This window comes from Carlito syrichta, unplaced genomic scaffold (genome assembly GCF_000164805.1).
Source record: "Carlito syrichta isolate Samal-C Ts95f unplaced genomic scaffold, Tarsius_syrichta-2.0.1 Scaffold287526, whole genome shotgun sequence".
NCBI lineage: Eukaryota > Metazoa > Chordata > Mammalia > Primates > Tarsiidae > Carlito > Carlito syrichta.
This window is the reverse complement of record NW_007231622.1, coordinates 813,104-818,346: the sequence shown is the minus strand read 5'-3', so window position 1 is coordinate 818,346 and position 5,243 is coordinate 813,104. Positions and strand designations below refer to the sequence as shown.

Here is a 5,243-nt window from a genome sequence, read left to right as displayed (position 1 = left end):
GTCTCAAACCCACAGGCTCAGGCAATCCACTCACCTCAGCCTCCCAAAGCGCGGGATTACAGGCTGAGCCACCGAGTCCAGCTATTACATTATTAAAGTCTATAGTTTACATTGGGGGTTCATTCTTAGTGCTGCACATGCTATGGGTTTTGACAAATGTATAATGACATGTATCAAATACTACAGTAACATACAGAATAGCTTCACCACCCAAAGAGTTGCATCCTCCAGATAGTCATCCCCTCCCCTCTTCCCTCCAACCTCTAGCGACCACTGATCTTTTTACTGTCTCTGTAGTTTATTACCCATTTCCAGAATGTCATATAGCTGGAACCATACAGTATGTAGTTTTTCATAATGGCTTATTTCATTAAGCAATATACATATACGTTTCCTTTTTTTACTAACAGTCCATTGTATGGAATGCCAGTTTGGTAACCCATTTACCTTTTTATTTATTTATTTATTATTTTTTTGAGTTGGAGTCTCACTCTGTCACCCAGACTGGAGTGCAGTGGCCACTCCCGGCCACCGCAGCCTCCACCTGCTGGGCTCCGGCGATCCTTCCGCCTCAGCCTTCCAAATAGCTGGAACTACAGGCACACGCTACCACACCTGGCTAATTTTTTTTTTATTTATCATAGAGATGAGGTCTCACGAAGTTGCCCACGCGGGTCTTGAACCCTCAGGCTCAGGCAATCCACTCACCTCAGCCTCCCAAGCCACGGGATTACAGGCTAAGTCACCAAGCCCGGCTTCCATTTACCTTTTTAAGGACATCTTTCTTAGTTGCTTCTAGTTTTTTGAAATCATTAATAAATGTGATGTAAACATTCACATACAGATTTTGTGTGGACAAAAGTTTTCTACTCATTTGGGTAAATATGTTGGCGCACTATTGCTGGAACATAACCTTTGTGAGAAACAGCCTAACTCCAGAGTAGCTGTACCATTTGGCAATGAGTAAAAGCTCCTGTTGTTACATATCCTCATCAACATTTGGGTTTTGTCAGTTTTTTTATTTTGTCATTCTAATCAGTATTTAGTGATATTTCACTGTTATTTTAATTTGTAACTCCCTCATAACATATGATGGTCGGCACCTCTGTCATTCTTTGGTGAGGGGTATATTCTTTGGTGAGGTAGCTTTTCAGATCTTTTGCCCATTTTTTAGTTGGGTTGTTTGATTTCTTTTTTAATTTAAAAAATTTTACAGCCGGGTTCAGTGGCTCAGCCTGTAATCCTGCACTTTGGGAGGCTGAGGTGAGTGGATTGCCTGAGCCTGCAGGTTCGAGACCTGCCTGGGCAACTTGGCGAGACCTCATCTCTACAATAAATCAAAAAATTAGCCAAGTGTGGTAGCGCGTGCCTGTAGTTCCAGGTACTCGGAAGGATGAGGTGGAAGGATCGTGGGAGCCCAGCAGGTCGAGGCTGCGGTGGCGGGGAGCGTGCCACTGCACTCCAGTCTGGGCGACAGGGTGAGACTCCAACTCAAAAAAATTTTTTTTTTACATACACATCCCTTTGTCAGATGTGTTTTGCAAATATTTTCTCGTAGTCTGTGGCTTTCTTTTCATTGTTTTAACAGGACCTTGCATGGAGCAGAAATTTTTAAATTAATGAAGTCCAACTATCAATCAACTTTTTTCGAAGATTATGCTTTTGGTGTTATCTAAAAATTCATCACCAAACCCAAAGTCAGCTGGGTTTCCTCCCATGTTATCTTTTAGAAATTATACAGTTTAACACTTTACATTTAGATCTATGATCCATTTTGAGTTAATTTTTATGAAAGGTGTAAAATTTGTGTCTATATTCATTCTTTTGCATTGGATGTCCAGTTATTCCAGCATGATTTGTTGAAATGACTATACTTTCTTCTTGGAATTGCTTTTGCTCCTTTGTCAAAGATCAGTGAATATATGCTATATCAGTATATTAATGGGCTATTTTGTTCCATGGATCTATTTGTATATTCTTTTACCAATATCACACCATCTTAATTATTGTAGTATAGTAAGTCTTGAAGTCAAGTAATGTGAGTCTTCCAACTTTGTTCTTTTTTCTTCTGTGTTGGCTATTCCGGGAATGAAATAATAAACATATGTGCCACATAATGATGCTTCAGTCAATGGGTATTTACAGTAGTCCCAGAAGATCATACCCTATTTCTACTGTACCTTTTCTCTGATTAGATATGTTTAGATACACAAATGCATACCATTGTGTTACAATTGCCTATAGAATTCAGAACATTAACATGCTGTCCAGGTTCAAAGCCTAGGAGCAACATGCCATATCATATAGCCTAAGTGTGTAGTAGCCTGTACCATTTAGGTTTGTGTAACACTATGATACTTAAGCAACCATGAAATCACCTAATGACACATTTCTCATACGTCCCAAGTGACATATGACTCTATATAAAATCTGTCCCTGGTTCCTGACACAGAGTTCCTAAAGCTCTTGTAAATAAAGGTGCTAAGAGACTCTTCCATTCCAATATTTGGTCTTTATCACCAGTCCTGACACAGAGCTACTGAGACTTTTGTAATTTCCTGAGTAACAGGAGCATCTAACAGAGAACTCTTAAATCCCTTGGAATTTCCTGGGGAATAGGAGCATCTTTTGTTTTAATGAGGCAATTCTTGGTGAGATCCCTGATGGGGGCTGGTTACCAGAAAGACCAAGCCATGATTAGAAGCCTGGTACTTTTAGTTCCACCCCCATCCTCTGGGGAGGGGAGAGGAACTAGAGACTGAGTTATATGTTGAAGCCTCCATAAAAATCCCTAAAAGATAAGGGTCACAGAGCTTCCGGGTGGGTGAACATATCCATGTGTCAGGAGGGTGACAAATTACAACTCCACAGGACCAGAAGTTCCCATGCTCAAGACCCTTCCAGACCTCTCTCTATGTACTTCTTCATGGCTATTCACCTTTGTCCTATGTAGTATCCTTTATAATAAACCAGTAAACATGTTTCCCTGAGTTCTGTGAACTATTCTAGCAAATAATTTAACCCAAGTTAAGGGTTGTGGGTACCTCTAATTTACAGCTAGTTGGTCAGAAGCACTGGTGACAACCTGTACTTGCAACTACCATATAAGTATAAAGCAGTCTTGTGGGATGAACCTGTTACCTGGGAGGTCTGTGCTAACTCCAAGTAAAGTGTTAGAATTAAACTGAACTGACTTGAAGGACACCCAGCTGGTGATGGATGGATACTTAGCTGGTGTGGGAAAACTCCACACCCATCTAGTGTCAAAAAATGAAGTTCTGGAAGTATTGAGAGTTGTGAGTGAACAGAAGGAAAGTTTATTTGTCCCTATACACCAGGTCTTTTGCTGTTCTATGTAAACTTAAGAATCACTATGTCAATATCCACAAAACAACTTGCCGGAATTTTGATTAGAATTGTACTGAATCAATAGACCAAGTTGAAAAGAACTAACACCTAAACAATACTGAGTCTTCCTATCCATGAGCATGAACTATCTCTCCATTTATTTAGATGTTCATTCTTTCATCAGAGTTACATTGTTTTCCTCACACAGATCTTATATATGTTTTGCTGGATTTATTTATTCTGAAATATCTGCTCTTATGGTGCTAATATAAATGGTATTAAGCTTTTAATTTCAAGTTTTAATTATTCCTTATAGGTATACAGAAAAGCATTTGACTTTTGTATATTAACCTCGTATTCTGCAACCTATGATCACTTATTAATTCCAGGAGGTTTTTTTGGCGATTCTTGGGATAGTCTATACAGACAATCATGCCATCTATGAACAAAGACAATTTTATTTCTTTCTTCTTAATCTCTAGACCTTTTATTTCCTTTTCTTGTCTAGTCGCATTAACTAGAATTTCTAGTACAATGTTGAATAGAAGTGACAAGAGGGGACATTCCTGTTTTGTTCCTGATCTTAGGGGGAAAGCCTCTAGTTTCTCATCATGAAGAATTATGTTAGTTGCAGTCTTTTTATAGATGTTCTTATCAAATAGAAGTTCCCCTCGATTTCTAGTTTGTTGCAAGTTTTTTTTTTTTAATTATGAATAGAGGTTGAATTTTGTCAAATGCTTTTGCTGCATCTAATCATGTGATTTTTTTCTTATTTAGCCTATTGATGTGATAAATTACATTCGTTGACTTCTATGTTGAGCCAGCCTTATATATCTGGGATAAATTCCCCTTGGTTGGAGTGTCATTCTTTTTGTATATTGTCAGATACTATTTGCTAATATTTTGCTGAGGATTTTTACTTATATTCATGAGATAATGGTCTGTAAAGTTGTCTTTTTAAAATATAGAAATCTGGCCGGGCTCGGTGGCTCAGCCTGTAATCCCAGCGCTTTGGGAGACCAAAGTGAGTGGATTGCCTGAGCCCACAGGTTTGAGACCTGCCTGGACAACTTGGCAAGACCTCATCTCTACAATAAATCAAAAAATAGCCGGGTGTGGTAGCGTGTACCTGTAGTTCCAGCTACTTGGAAGGCTGAGGCAGAAGGATCGCAGGAGCCCAGCAGGTCGAGGTTGCAGTGGCTGGGAGTGCCCACTGCACTCCAGTCTGGGTGACAGAATGAGACTCCAACTCAAAAAAATAAAATAAAAATAAAAATCTAAAAAATCTCAGAGCTATCAGTCAATTACACATAAGTGGTAATTAATTTAATCAGATTATTGTTCTTCTGAAATCTAAAATTTTATCAACTGCAATGAGACAAAGACATTATTGATCAGAGGGACAATAACAGGGAACAAACAGAAATCAAGGTGGGCTTTAGCCAGTTCTAGCATCTCAAGCATGACAGTTGTAGTTTATATTACTTTCCTGAATTTTTAAGTTTTAAATCAGAAAAGGAAAAAGAAAAGAATCAATCAAGAAGAGGAGAGAGAGGATATCTTAGTGTCTGAAAAAATTGTTCCTTTTAAAAGGTTTTGTGAGATACAACAGCCCTGTCTTAAAGAAAGTGGTCTAAGACTCGGGTTCCACAATTTACATTGTCTTATAGGTCAGGGATGGTAAGGCTCTGTGGTGTTAAATTTTCTCTACCCAAGCCTACTCCACCTACAAAAATTAACACTTCATACAACTACACTACTATTATTTCTCTTTTTTGTTTTGTTTTTTGTTTTTTTGAGTTGAAGTTTCACTCTGTCGCCCAGACTGGAGTGCAGTGGCTGCTCCCGGCCACCATAGCCTCGACCTGCTGGGCTCCGGCGATTCTTCCGCCTCA

General features: G+C 39.0%; 1 protein-coding gene across 1 annotated transcript in view; it reads right to left on the bottom strand.

Moving 5' to 3' along the window:
• The window catches only part of SEC22A (SEC22 homolog A, vesicle trafficking protein), a 68,489-nt gene that overhangs the window by 22,609 nt on the left and 40,637 nt on the right, over positions 1-5,243 (bottom strand). The gene's annotated exons all lie outside the window — the stretch shown is intronic.